Raw genomic sequence first — 15,696 nt, forward strand, 5'->3', positions numbered from 1 at the left:
GTCCCCGCCGCGCCTGTGACATCAGGGCCCGGAGCGCGGCGGGCGGCCGCCCCCACCCCGCCCCCGGCCCGCGCCCGCGACGCCCGGACCGGCCTGCAGCCCCGGGGGCGCGCGGGGGGCTCGCCGAGCGCGAGGACGGGCCCCGCGTCCGCGGAGGCGCGCGCTGGGGACCCCCACCGGGCGAGGGGGGTCGGGGGGGCGAGGTCGGCCCCTCAAGCGAAATGCAACCCCCGCGCGCCCCGCCCTCCCGCGGGAAAGGCAGCGTCCTCGCCGCAGCCAGCCGCCCCTCCCGAGCTGAACGCGCGTGGGGAGGGATCGTGCCCCGCGCCTGCACCCCCGCGGCGGGGGCTTCAGGGTTGGCTGCGGGCAGTGACGTTCACCCTAAAGACTCGAGGGGCCAGGGCTAGGGTAATAGAGGTCTCCACGGAGGGGTGATCAGATCACAGAACCGGGAGAAGAGTTACCTTTATTTCTTGAGTATGTGCTGAGCTAGGTTGACAGAGAAACGTACGGAAAAATCACTGGCGATGAAAGTCACCTGGCACTTTCAGATCGCATTTGCTGTGTCTCCCTGAGCGGGAACCAGAAGGGCACCGAGGCTGAAATGGTCCTTGACCCCAAAAGGGGACAGGCATTTCAGCCTGAAAAATAACCAAGACTGTGGCATAATTCAACTCGGGTCACCAGTGTGATGCACGCGCGCACACAGGCGCTCCCGTTAAATCTGAGACGAACAGTCAGGAGGGGCAAAGCTTAGCAAAGCCTCTGGCTCCTCCAATGGTCTAATGAATTGCAGTCCTTATCTTACATAAAAAAAGCATGTTCGAAAGAAATCCCTGAACCGTGTGCTGATTAATACTTAAACGCTCTGCAGAGAAAATAAACCCGTAGAGCAAGTTCAGCCTCATAAGCACTCATCTCTTTGAGACCCAACTTACCTACTGGACCATTTAAACGTAATCATTTTCACAAAAATCCATTAAGGCAAGAATCGAAGATATTATTGATAAGCCATAATGGAAACGAATGTAAAAAAGAAAATGCAAAGAGAAAGAAAAAAAACTGAAGGTAAAGAAAGAACAGTGGTAGCCTAGGGAAGGAAACACTTGACGTGTCTTAAGGGTGTTCTGATCAGCCGTGGTAGTGGAGACTTCTGCATCGTGATACTGAAATACTCCCTGGTCTTTCCTTGCAGTTCTGTGTCGGTCGGTGGATTTAATGCATATTGGAATTAGGAGGGGCTGAAGCTCCTAATAGCTTGCTCTGCAATCTGACAATGGAGTTGGTGAATGCAAATAGGTTATAATACATAAATCAGACTTTAGAGTGAGTCTCAGCACAAATCTGCTGGTGCTCTTTTAGAAGTATCCTTCATTTAAAGCAATTTGGAGGAAGAAAATGTCAATAGTAAAGAATATTTACTTTTCCTTCTCCTATTTTTAATTTAAAACTAAAAAGAATGTTACAAGAAATTCCTGAGGAAAACATAAGTGTTTTTCCTTTTGGACAGATGGAAGGCATCCAAAAGTACAATTAATGGCCTTTCCCTTAGGCAGGAGAACCATCTGTGGTCGAGCTTCTTCATGAAGCCCGGCGGCTGTCCTGACGGCCCACGCACGCTAGGGGGCGCCGAGGGGTAATGTTTGCATTCTTGGTCCTTTTGACTTGCTGTAGGTAGGTGTGAGAGTTCAGAGTTGCCTTTAAAGCAGGAGATTTAAGACAGCAAAGGGCTGTTTTTAATCATCAACAACACTCTTGAATTTGCATGGCATTCTGCAGTCACAAGCTCTTTTCACTTATGTCATCTTTCTTGCAAGCTGAGATCTCGAAAGCCTATTATAATCACGATTACAGAGACATCTAGGCAACTTTCTCAATGACATCAGTAAATCTCTGTACAGAATAGTTGTCTTGCTATTTGCATGCTAAATTTTTGTCCGAGTCCCTAGCAGAGCTCTTTATTCAAATATATAAATTCTAAATTTCCCATTTATAATGACTCACCTAAAGGCCTTCTCCAATCACATTATGTCGCTGCCTGTTTCAGAAAAATGTATGTATCTGTCATCGTGCTGTGAAAATAGAGGCAGCAAGTATTAGGTACTAGAACATTCCAGCCTCTGCAGGGTCGGAGATAGCCGTGTGTAGCCTCTGAAAGAGTATGGCATCCGGGAGCAACTGAACGCTGCATTCACACAGGGGAATTCTGTTCAAAAAAAGGAGGGTGTCTGCTTTATTTAAACATGCATGCCCCACCCACCTGCATTTCAGGGCTATCTGGAATGTCAAGGCCTCAGAGTGGCTTATTTCTGGATGGAAAACAAGCGATTTTTATTTTCATTGTAGACTTATTAGTGTTTCTTTTAAAGTGACGTTGTGTGTATAGATTATAAAGAAAAAATGCGACTGTTTTTATCTGGAAACAAAATGACGTCTAAATAAAGGCCCAGCTGAGGCTGGCTGGATGTGGGGTTGTGTGCCTCCCAGCCCGGACAGGGAGCCGGCCCCGCGGCCCAGGGTGGTCCCCACTCACAGCCGCGTTCATTCTGTCTCTTGGAGCGTCTGAGGAGCCAAGAGGTCCCGAGCAAGAACTAGGTCGCTGCTCGCCAGGTGGAAATACACCGCTCACCGGTGAGAAAAAGGCTCCCTGAGACCAGTCGCGTAGTGGCAGTGAAAGCTTTCTGGGAAGACGCGGATTTTCTCCGCTCAGATATACAGGGAGCCGCCGCCTGGCTCTCGCGTCTCCCCAAGTCTTACTCCGGGGTTTGTGCGCGGTCTCCCCGCGCCCTCTCTCTGTGCCTTCAGAGGCCTCCGTCAGCCCTGGCTCTTCCTCACCCCATCGCTCCCCTCTGAGTCTCCGAAGCATTTCTCACCATCGGCCACTACTGTGGGCGACTGCTTGTTTTGGTCTCTCTTCACTGGAAAGTCATCTACACGAGGGCATCGGTGTCTCCACCGTCCTTCCAAGGGTACGTGGCCCTTGTTGCTACTTGGTAAACATTCGGGAATGCAGGGATGAACACAGCGGAGTGCGCCCGAATTGTGTGTAAACCATCACGCTTCTTCCGTGTGCCTGCAGGCATTTCTTTGAGACTGATGGTGTTTGGCGGGAAGCCGCTACACACACTGAGTGTGTCTGTACCCGCGGCAGCGCTCCCCAGGGGCGCCGTGATCAGGAATCCCCCTGCAGTGCTGGAGACGCGGGGACACGCATTCGACCCCTGCGCGCGGAAGATCCCCGGGAGGAGGGCCTGGCAGCCCACTCCAGTCTTCTTGCCTGGAGAACCCCATGGACAGAGGAGTCTGGGGGGCTACCGTCCGTGGAGTTGCAGAGTCGGACACGCCTGAAGCAACTGAGCACGCAGGCACGCATCCTTAGAGGCAGCTGTTCTCAGATTCCAGGCGATACAGACGCCAGGTGGTCCTGCAGACCGCAGTCTGTGGGCTGTGCTTGTCGAGTTCTCAAGGCTGAACGCAGAGGGCATTCACCGCTGCCGTCGCGTGGCTGGTGGAGTCTTCCACTGCCTTCCCCGGAGCCTTAGTTTTGTCCACCGTCATCTCTTATTTATATCTCAGCAAGAAAATTTTATCCAGTCTTCCTTATTCCAGGCTTGCCCATGTCCAACCCATTCTCCATAATAGATCCATTGTTATCTTCCTAAATGGATGTGATCAAGTCACTCCCTGCTCCAGACTGCTCACCGTCTATTTCACCTCCCCGGGCACTTAGGCCCTTTCGCAACCACCCCCGGTAACCCCTCCATCGTGAACGCTTTCCCCTCCGCAAGTTTCACTCCAGCCCATCCCATCTAGAGGTCCCCTGAAGACTTTATCCCTTTTTCCTCCTCTCTTTACCTAACAGCTCCTATTCACCCTCTGCGCCTCTGGGTAAGGATTATCTCTGCTGGGAGCCTTTCATGACCTCCAGACTGAATGAGGCGCTGACACTCCTTCACACCCACACTACCTGGCTCCTGCGTTGGCGCCTAGCAGGGCGGGCATCTCCCCTTGCTTCTGCATCCCCTAAGTGAAAGGGGGTGGTCTTCTTCATTTTAATCTCCAAGACCCAGTACAGGTCAGCGTGTAATGAATGAGTCCGTTATTCATCTATTCGTTCATCCCGTATTTATTGAATAAAGTCAGTGTCTTTGGAAGGCCTAGGTCATGCCATTCACTTCACTAGATGATAAAGAACACAGAAGGAAGTGTGCAGGGCCGTGGGGACACGCCTGAGGGTTACCAGAAAGAGCTGCTCAAGCAGAAGGAGGCCCGAAGGGGGATCTTAATGACTGGCCAAACAGGTCACATGGAACCTAATTCAGCAGGAATTTGGTAGGCCATATCATAGGGATTTAGACTCTTATTCTGAGTTATATAGAATGCCTTTGGAGCAACATACTTTGACATATTTTAACAGGTTCACTATGGCTACTGTATGGAGAGTAGATAAAAGGGAGCAAAGGAAAATTTAGGAAGACTTTGTAATAATATAGAAAGTAATGGTGGTCTGGAGTGGACGGAAGCCGTGGAGAAGGTCAAAAGTGATTTGAATCTGTACACATGACAAAGCGGGTCAGTGGGATTTCTTGATGAGTTGCGAAAGTGATGGAAAAAAAAAAAAAAGGAGTAACAGATTATTTGAAATTTGGGGCCTGAGCAATCGGAAGATGAAATTTCCACTAGCTGATAAGAAGACTGTGGAGAAACACGTTTGGGTGGGAGTAAGAAGGTAGGCAAAGTGGAGCACATTTCATTTGAGCCCTCTTACGTATTGAAGTGAAAATGTTCCTGGAAGTTTGGCTTATGTGACTCTGGAGTTCAGGGGCGATGTCTGAAATTCATATTTAAATTTAAGTTCGTCACTTGAATCATTTGTTCAGATCCCACATAAAGTGATGTCATATGGTCTTTGTCTTTTTCTGCCTGAATTCCTTCACTTAGTGCGATAATCTCCAGGTCCGTTCGCGCCGCTAGAGCTGGCGCTGCTTCCCTCGTCTCAGTGCCTAGCACTCCGTCTTGCGTGCGCACCGCATCTTCCCCGCCCACCCCTCTGTCAGCAGACACCAAGGTTGCTTCTGTGGCTCGCCTCCTGCACGTGGTGCTGCAGTGAACATCGGGGGGGGGGGGTGTATCTTCCTAGATTATGATTTTCTCTGGACATGTGCCCAGGAGTGGGACTGCCGGACCATATGGCAGCTCTATTTTTAGCTTTTGAAGGCACCTCCATAGTGGCCGCACCGTTCACATTCCCACCAGCAGTTTAGGAGGGTGCCTTTTTCTCCACACTCTTTCCAACATTTATAATGAACTTATTTACAGAACAGAAATAGACTCACAAACATAGAAACAAAAACTTCTGATTACCAAGTTAAGAGTATGGGATTAATGCACACACACTTCTACATATAAAGTATATAACTAACAAAGGTCTACTGTACAGAACAGGGAATTATAATCAATATTTTGTAATAACTTGTAACAAGAAAGGCTCTTAAAATGATATATATATATATAATCATGCATATATGATTCAGTTTGGTATATATGTATGTATAACTGACTCGATGGATGCAAGTCTGAGTGAACTACAGGAGTCGGTGATGGACAGGGAGGCCTGGTGTGCTGCGATTCATGGGGTCGCAAAGAGTCAGACACGACTGAGCGACTGAACTGAACTGAACTGATGCATAACTGAATCATTTTGCTATGCACCTGTAACTAACACGTTGTAAATCAACTATACTTCAATTTTTTAAAAAGAGAGGAGAAAAATGCAATAACTTTATATTAAAAAAAGAAATAAAGTTGTATTTTCCAATTAAAAAGTCATAATCTTATAAATAGTGATTAACTGCATGAAACCAGGTGAAACCTTCAAGGGAATATAGATGGAAAAGCAAAGTAGGGTCAACAATGAACCCTGGAGAATTAAACAGGCAAGAGGCCGTGTGTGGGTATCAGATGACGGAACGTTTGTTGAAAGCACAATAATCTGTTGAATGGATATTCATTGACATAAGAATGACGTTTGATGGAAGGCTATTTATTTTAAGCTGGAGCTTGCCTCTGTCTAACATACCACCACCCAATGTCAAAACAGTTTGAAAAATGAAGAAATAAGTAATTTATGAACAAATGACTAGTTCAATGGATCCATGTAGTATAGTGATCAGATTTTTTTCAGATTGTATGGATACAACTACAAACTCATAAATCATTTTTACTGCTTGATTTCTACTTGATGCTTCCATTGAAATTAAATGCTTATGGACCTTAGCATGGAAAATTAATATCCCATAGTAAAGGAAGTGTTGATATTGTGGTAAGGATAAAAATTCTAAAAATACTAAAATATTCTAAAATTCTAAGTATCTGAATTTTCCCAACTTCCAAGACATCTAATAAACCCCTTGTATGTGTGATCAGTTAACAGAGGCTTTTTTTATAAAATAAAATTTACTAACTGGCATTGAGAACCTTCTTAGAATCCTTAACCTTGGAGGTGGCTATGACCTAGGTATATTTAATCATTCAAAAAAATAGTTACTGGGCACTCATGTGCCAAACACTGTTCTAGGTGCTGAGGTACAACTGATGAAAATACAGAGTCTCCAGGGCTTGCATTCTTGGGATTTCCGCAGCTTACTCTATCCGGGAGGATGGGGAAGCTCTTGTACCTTTGTCTTACACAGAGGGAGACTTACAGCCTCCGTCATCTTGCTCCCTCACGGGTTACGGTGTATTGCTTCTGTGCTTCCAATAGAATGGAGTGAGGGCAGGGTATGTCCAGCACGCTTATGCTGCGCCAGTGCTCAAGAGTGTCTCAGCAACAGGAGGCATGCGGTAAGCACTCATTCTTATTAACTTATCATTTATTTGAATGAATGAATGTCTCAAAAGTCTTCCAAACGATGCACCGTCCTGATTCTAGCGAGAATACATGTGTGCACGCTGAGTCACTGCCGTCGTGTCCAACTCTGAGACCCTGTGGCCTGTAGCCCGCCAGGCACCTCCATCCATGGGATTCTCCAGGCGAGAATCCTGGAATAGCTTGCCAGGCCCTCCTCCAGGGGATCTTCCCGACCCAGGGATTGAACCTGCGGCTCCTGTGTCTCCTGCATCGGCAGGCCGGTTCTTTACCACTAGCGCCACCTGGGAAGCTGAGAATATGGTTGTATTCTACCAGGAATGTCCTTTCATATTCCCCTTTAAGTGTCAAGATAGTTACACTCATCACTCAAAACAGCTAAGATACTTTGTTTTCTAAGAAGTCTTCCCTGGGCTTATTTCTGACTCACATTTCCCTAAGACATTTCCAGACACTGTTTGTGTAACTTTATTACAGTGCATTTATGGTTCAACAGGTAAAGAGCCCACTGGCAATGCAGGAGACACAGGAGGTGTAGTTTCGATCCCTGGGTGGGGAAGATCCCCTGGGGGAGGGCATGGCAGCCCGCTCCAGGCTTCTTGCCTGGAGAATCCCACGGACAGAGGAGCCTGGCGGGCTACACCCATGGGGTCACACAGAGTCAGACACAACTGAATGACTAAAAACGCAGCATGAACGCATTCCAATAACTGGTCCAGTTATCAGCATTCCTGAAGTAGGATGAAGGTATTTTGCAGTCATGGAAAAATTGATAAATATTAATTCCATTAGCATTTTAACATATCTCAGAATATAGCAGAAATGCATGCCAAGGATTTGGCAGTTCGGGTTAGTGACTGGAGGGCACCATCAACACCCGCACCTTAGGCAGCTGCAGCCTCTGCTGAGACTGGAGGCGAGTATCAGAACTACACAGACAAGGAGGAGACACCATGAGCCACCTCGGAGGGGAGAGAGAATCCCTGAAACGGAGGAAAGGCGAGCCAGCGCCCAGAGACTCATAAGCCAGGAGGCGAAAAACAGACCAGAGGCGTGGGGGGCGAGAGGCAGACCAGAGGTGTGGGCAGCAGGTCAGGAGCCCAGTAGGGAGCCCAGGGTTCCTGGAGCCAAGAACAGAGAGTATAGACAGAGAGGAGCTCGGCGAGAGCTAACCAAAACCCAGCTGCTCTTCCAGGTGGCGTTTACCAGCGCATTCTCCCTGAATGACTGAGGGCCCTGACCCCCCTGTAACAGGTGCATCACAGCCGCCCTCTCTGAAGGTGCTCAGGTTAGCTCCCTGCCACGTCTCTCTTTCTTTGTATTTTCTCTTTTCCCACTTCTAAGCCCACCAGGAACATGTTCATATTTTTATCTAGTTTTCTATGAGGTTTATTTGTAAGGCCTCCCCAGGCAGCCATTTTGCTTTTTTGCATTTCTTTTCCATGGGGATGGTCTTGATCCCTGTCTCCTGCACAATGTCACGAACTTCATTCCATAGTTCATCAGGCACTCTATCTATCTAGGCCCTTAAATCTATATCTCACTTCCACTGTATAATCATAAGGGATTTGATTTAGGTCATACCTGAATGGTCTAGCTGTTTTCCCTACTTTCTTCAATTTAAGTCTGAATTTGGTAATAAGGAGTTCATGATCTGAGCCACAGTCAGCTCCTGCTCTTGTTTTTGTTGACTGTATAGAGCTTCTCCATCTTTGGCTGCATAGAATATAATCAATCTGATTTTGGTGTTAACTCACCTCTGGTGAGTCTTCTCTTGTGTTGTTGGAAGAGGGTGTTTGCTATGACCAATACATTTTCTTGGCAAAAGTCTATTAGTCTTTGCCCTGCTTCATTCTGCATTCCAAGGCCAAATTTGCCTGTTACTCCAGGTATTTCTTGACTGATCTGCCTCTTGAGAAATCTGTATGCAGGTCAGGAAGCAACAGTTAGAACTGGACATGGAACAACAGACTGGTTCCAAATAGGAAAAGGAGTACGTCAAGGCTGTATATTGTCACCCTGCTTATTTAACTTCTATGCAGAGTACCTCATGAGAAACGCTGGACTGGAAGAAACACAAGCTGGAATCAAGATTGCCAGGAGAAATATCAATAACCTCAGATATGCAGATGACACCACCCTTATGGCAGAAAATGAAGAGGAGCTAAAAAGCCTCTTGATGAAAGTGAAAAAGAAGAGTGAAAAAGTTGGCTTAAAGCTCAATATTCAGAAAATGAAGATCATGGCATCTGGTCCCATCACTCCATGGGAAATAGATGGGGAAACAGTGGAAACAGAGTCAGACTTTATTTTTTTGGGTTCCAGAATCACTGCAGATGGTGACTGCAGCCATGAAATTAAAAGACGCTTACTCCTTGGAAGAAAAGTTATGACCAACCTAGATAGCGTATTCAAAAGCAGAGACATTACTTTGCCGACTAAGGTCCGTCTAGTCAAGGCTATGGTTTTTCCAGTAGTCATGTATGGATGTGAGAGTTGGACTGTGAAGACGGCTGAGCGTCGAAGAATTGATGCTTTTGAACTCTGGTGTTGGAGAAGACTCTTGGGAATCCCTTGGACTGCAAGGAGATCCAATCAGTCCATTCTGCAGGAGATCAGCCCTGGGATTTCTTTGGAAGGAATGATGCTGAAGCTGAAACTCCAGTACTTTGGCCACCTCATGTGAAGAGTTGACTCATTGGAAAAGACTCTGATGCTGGGAGGGATTGGGGGCAGGAGGAGAAGGGGACAACCGAGGATGAGATGGCTGGATGGCATCACGGACTCGATGGACGTGTGTCTGGGTGAACTCCGGGAGATGGTGATGGACAGGGAGGCCTGGTGTGCTGTGATTCATGGGGTTGCAAAGAGTTGGACACAACTGAGCCACTGAACTGAACTGATGAGGTTTATATCTATCTACGTATTTATATTTATCTAAATATTTTCTTCAAAAATCAGTGGACACCCCCTAGTTTGGTGCCTTACTCATAGTAGGTTAAATTATTGTAACCATTATCATCATTGATGAAAACTATAAGTGAAGAGTCTACCTAACAGGACACTGAACTGAAATATTTAAGCTACTGCTCTGCTCCTCTAAGCATTTGATGTCTTATTTAAGAAGATGATGATTTTATAAAAAAAAAAAAAAAGTAAAAACAAAGGCAGTACTATGTAAATGGTAAATGAAAACTCTGGGTCACACACGTAAGGGTTTGATAAAGGACGAAATTGTAATGGCTTCAAGGCAAACCTGGAAAGCTGAAGAGAACAGGAGGCACTTAAGCTCAATCTTTATTAGTGTCTGGGATGGATAAAACGCAGAAACAATTGGCAGAGGATATAATGCAAGAGTGGAATTGCGGATGATGCGTCTGGGAGACAAATCGCAAATAAGAGCGTCAAGAGAAAGCCTCATGAAACACGTCCATGCAAAGTGCAGCCGAAGAAGAAAACAGAGCCCACGCTGGATGTGATCTCATGTCCCAGATGAAAGCTTTTTGCATTTAATTTGAGTCATGATGCAAGAAGTGTTTCCTGAATGAACATGTGAACGAACCTCAGTGTGCTTCCAAGGACAGAGATGTAATACTATGCGTCCCAAGATATTTGGTGACACCCTAACATGAGTTAATACATCTTGTATAGCAGGTTGAAAGATCTTATACACTCCAGAGGTTTCCAATTTTTCTTAAAATAAAATTCATTTATGGATCCTGGGCAGCAGTTTGAAGATGAGCCCTCTCCCCACCCAGCCCCACAACAAATGTGCTTGCAAACCAAATGGAAGAAGAAAACAACATCGTATTGAATTCCAGGTTTTGCTTTCCAAAAAAAAGACCTTTCAAGATAAATTGAGTACAGCTCGAGTAAGTTTGGATGCTTTCGGTCATGGGCATTCCATTTTTATATACACCGTGATAATAACTGTATAGAGTGAGCAGAAAGACAGCGCGGCGCGCCCCAACACTGCGAGAATTCACAAGGCAACTGAAAGTGTTTCCAAGTGTGCTTAATTCTGTGCCTGCAGTCAAATACCGTAGATGGAAATTTGTTTGGCTCCCTCTGTCAAAATGTCTAAAACACATAAAGGAAATGTGTAAATGGAAAACAAAATATTACAGTTTCAGCATTCTTTTAATTATGTCTCAATTTCCACCTTGGCTTGGCTCAAACGTAGTAACAATTCTAAGGGTTCATCTCTGAACTTTCTGGTGGATAAAATGACCGAATGTGATTTTTACCCTTGACTCAAAAGTGTCAGTTCTGGAAATCTACAGTATTTGTCACTATGAATACCATTTAACTGCGGCGGTGCCCAAAGGAGCTCTGCACAGCCATACGTGAATGCGGCCGGAGGAACTTAATTAATCTTGCTGTCACTTCCATGATGCTTCTCATTATTTTTGCTGCTATCTGATCAGCTGGCCTGCTCTGTACTGGCAATGGCTACCCACAGCCTCTTGGAAAAGCATTTTCAAAAGGTAAACAAAGGCTCACCTTCATGGTAGGGAGCTCTTATGCAGACAGACATTACTGCTGCTACTCTAATATGGAAGTAACCCTCATGTTTCCTATTTGAGCTCATAAAGTCACAGAAAACATAAATATCTATTCTGTCCCCAGCCGAGAAATGGATTAGAAGTCTGTACACAGAATATATATTTGCAATAAAAGGTCATGTTTTTCTTTCTATTCTTATCATGAACAGACTTGCTTAATGCATTATCATGAATCGTACTAATGAAATACAGACTATAAATCAGAAGAAACTCAGACGTTCTCACTGAACACTGGTAAGAGTGTGAACGTTGGGTTTAACTGGTGGAATGAAGCAAGTGGATACTCAGTGATAGTTTCACCCTCTCTGTAAGTCAAAATTTTGAGAGATTAGTTTAAAATATACAGATTCTAAGTATAATTTTACTTAGGTGCATTGCTTTGCATTATTTTTCCATGCTGACCACAGTTTAATTTACTAAAAGGAAACTAGGGAACTTCGCTGTGGTTAAGAGTCCACAGTCCCAAGGCAGGGGACAGGGGTTTGTTTGATCCCTGGTCGGGGCACTGAGATCTCACGTGCCACATGGCATAGCCAAAAAAAGGAGAAAGAAATTGGAATGAGTTTGTAACATGTCATCACATTTTGGCTCATGAATGTCAGCTGTCTTGTGGGACAGGCATGGAGAACGAGAAAAGGAAATCACCAGTGATTTTCCTCTCTGGTGGCTCTGATGGAGAAATACAAGGCACAGGGCCTCCTTCCTCATGTGTGGGAGTCAGCCTCCAGAACTGACCCCCGTGATTTTGTTTTCAGTCTTTTTATTTATGTGTGTTTTGGCCGTGCCGCACAACACGCAGTATCTCAGTTCCTCACCGGGGATCGAGCCGTTCCTCCTGCAGTGGAAGGACAGATGCTCAACCACCAGACCCAGGGAAGCCCCTCTCCCGTGAGTCTCATTTCCCGGGGCTCGCCCTCTTCTGTGGCCTGCTCCCAGGGTGGATAGGCCCGACCTGAGCAGCTTTTGGATATTGTTGACACGACCAAGTGTGACTCTCCGGATGAGGTCAGCAAAGGCCAAGTGGCTCTGGTTTCCCTCTGTGGGATCGCATCCTCTGGGGGAGGGGAGTCGCCATGCTGTGTGGGTGCACTGTGAGCCTGTGAAGAGGCTCACAGCCAACACCCATCACCAGCACGCCAGGCCTGGGACTGAGCCCCCTCGGAAGTGGACTCATCAGCGCAGGTCACGCCTTCGCACACCCGCTGCTATGACCAGCATCTTCAGTGTAACTCACGATGGGGCTTCCCAGGAGGCGCAGTGGTAAAGAACCCACCTGCCAATGCAGCAGGCGCAAGAGACCTGAGTTCCACCCCTGGGTCGGGAAGATCCCCGGAGGAGGAAATGGCCACTCACCCCAGTGTTCCTGCTGGGATAACCCTGTGGACAGAGGAGCCACGAAATCCAGAAACACTGCACAGCTTCACCCCCAAGTCAGAAACTGAGCGGCAAGGATGAGCATCCCCCAGGATGATCGCCAAGCTCATAATTAGCGACTATGATTTTTACACCTCCAGAAACACTGCTTATCCCTCGATAGCGTTCCTAGGTGCGCCCCCCTCTCCACTGTGACACCTTGTTTGGAAGGGTCAGCATGTCTCATTTATTTCATTGTCACTGAGTGTTTTTGCAATGCTTGTCCAAGGACACACCTCGCAGATCTCCCTGTGATGTGTTCTTACTCCGCTGCTGGGAGTGCTTCAGATGAAGGCTTTTCAGATATTGTCTCAGCTGCTAGGACCTGCATCGCTAAGGTTTTTCTGCCCCGTGTGGTGGACCACATCAGTGACCAAAGCGGAAATGAAAGATCTGGCCACCTCAGACCAGTTTGGAACAACCTGGTCAGGTTGGGCCATTTCAGCGTCAGAGGGTCCAAAGCTGCCTTTGGACTTTGACTTCCTGTTCCCCCAAGTCCCTTTCCTGTTCTCCCTTGCACAGTGTGGACGCACAGAGCCCCCGGAGAAATGTCCTGCCTGCAGGCCATCATCTCTCTTTCCCGGACCACCCATCGCGTGACACCATCGACGAGGAGGCACGCAGTACGTACATGGTGCTTTAACTAAGTCCCAAGTACCTAAAGTCAAACAAGAGTAATTTCACAAAGAAGAAAGCAGGCTGACCCCCCAAGAAGTCCTTGAAATTGCCGGATAATTGAGAAAGAAGACCCACCTATTCTCCAGAGACTTGTTGATTTGGGAATCAGTGTGAAGAAAGAAAAGCCCAGAATTAAAGGAATGCCCTGCTCCACGTGCTCTGTCTGAGTAACAGTGACGGCTCAGAGCTGTCAGGCCTGCCAAGAGATGCTCAGTCACAGAGCTCTCCTCCTTCTTTTCAACAAAGGTAATCACTCATCATTTTATCTTTTCTAGAAGGTGCCATTACTTTGAAAAGACACTGAAAGTCTACATAGTGGCAGGCTGTCTCTTCACCTTCAATTAAAAAAAAAAATCTAGAGGACAGACCCTAACTCATTGGGACATGAAGAAATAGCTTTAAGGAACTTGCATCATTTTGAAGCATAAAAGTTTGCAGGGAAATCCTTTTAAACTGAGTAATTTATCATGTCCTTTAGTAGCTAAAATGCACGTCACATATCTTTGAAAATAACACTGCATCAGTTAAATAATCAGATCACTCTTCCTGGAGGTAAAGAACAACAATGAAAATATTTTATCTTAAAAAAAAAAATGTGAGGCCTAAATATATGCAGAGAGTCTAAAGAAACTGTCAGAAATCATACCCTCTGAAGCTCTGATGGGCCGAAAGGGAGGGAAAGTGGGCACTCAGGGAAGTCAGGGAAGACACGTGAGCATATGGCGTCTAAGCTGAAGAGTGTGCTATAATTTCAAATTCGATAAAAACAGGGAGCAAGTGTCCTAAGGCATAGTTAACAGCATAGGAAAAGGCGGGAAAAAAAAAAAAAGCAGCATGAGGCCAGGGGCTGGGAGAGGCGGAAAGCGGTCCAGAGTGAGTGAGTCGGGGGCGCAGGGGCCGTCATGAACCTGCAGCAAGGGTACAGAAGCCTGCAGAGCGCTCACCAGGAGAGGGGGCGCCATGTGGCTGCTGACTCCAGCGCCACAGCAGCTGCCCACCGGGCGCTCTGTGGGAACCAGGCGCTCATGTAGCCAGCGGCTTCGAGAGAAGCACAGGCAGAAAGGCCCCAAATCTCCAACATGCGCCCACTTCTCCTGGGTCAGGTTGTCCATCTGCATGTCATCCAGTGAAACCCAGCAGACAGGGCAAGATAAAAATGGGGTGTTTCACGTGGCTGGCCTTGTCTAGTTTGGAATCACTAATTCAACCAGTTTCAGGGTAAGACAGCTTTTTCAGCTGTCATGGGAGCTGAGCATTGAACACAAGAATGCAAACTGAAGCTCTGACTGTTTGACAGTTGACCCAGATCAGCCTTCATATGATGGAGCCAGCGGGTTGGCTAGAAGGGGGTCTGTAGCATTATAGATGTACATATTGTAGGCGCAGAATTATGACTCTTTGTGACCCATGGACTGTAGCCTATCAGGCTCCTCCGTCCGTGGGATTTCCCAGGCAAGAGTGCAGGAGTGGATTGCCATTTCCTTCTCCAGGGGACCGTCCCGACCCGGGGATCGCACGCGGGTCTCCCACATTGCAGGCAGACGCTTTACCGTCTGAGCCAGCAGGGAAGCCCCAGTATAGACGCATGTACATTATGTGTGCGTTGTGTACAGTGCATATGCAATTCATAGACAAAACGGGAGAAGCGGCGCTTCGAGCGTCGCGAGTGTTCATGTTCATGTACCAGTTTTAGTATGATTCCGCCTTTCCGGCTCACGAGCCCAAGTTTTTAAATTGTTTACTTCTCTCTGCCTGCAAGTTTCATAACTAGCATCTCTCGCATTATGGGTGACCTCGTTTCTGAAGATGCTCAAGCGCTGAGGAGTGCTGGGAGACTGTCCTGCCTATGGTGGCCTCGAGGAAGTGAAGTCATACATATGTGCAGCGGCCAGGAATGTGCTGTTTCTCCTGTAAAGCTTCAAAAATGAGTGTCTTTCTAATCACAGTAGTATTTTCAAAAGATAAGCTGGTTATTGCATTTATTTCTGAGAAATAAAAGCAGCCACTTCCTAAATGTTATGTATGTAAACCAGCTACACACACACACACACACACACACACATATGTATGAATGCATGCATATCAACTAGACAGTGTGTGTACACACACACACACACACACACACACACTGACACACACACAAAGACATAAAGAAGGCCAAGTGCTGGAGGA

The 15,696-nt window shown here is 46.8% G+C and overlaps 1 protein-coding gene across 1 annotated transcript in view; it reads right to left on the reverse strand.

Moving 5' to 3' along the window:
* The window catches only part of ZNF385D (zinc finger protein 385D), a 382,025-nt gene extending 381,361 nt beyond the window's left edge, over positions 1 to 664 (reverse strand). Inside the window, exon 1 of the mRNA XM_018042038.1 lies at positions 465 to 664. The gene's annotated coding sequence lies outside the window, so the exon portion shown is untranslated. The remainder of the gene's footprint in view (positions 1 to 464) is intronic.

The sequence above is a fragment of the Capra hircus genome, chromosome 27 (assembly GCF_001704415.2).
Source record: "Capra hircus breed San Clemente chromosome 27, ASM170441v1, whole genome shotgun sequence".
NCBI lineage: Eukaryota > Metazoa > Chordata > Mammalia > Artiodactyla > Bovidae > Capra > Capra hircus.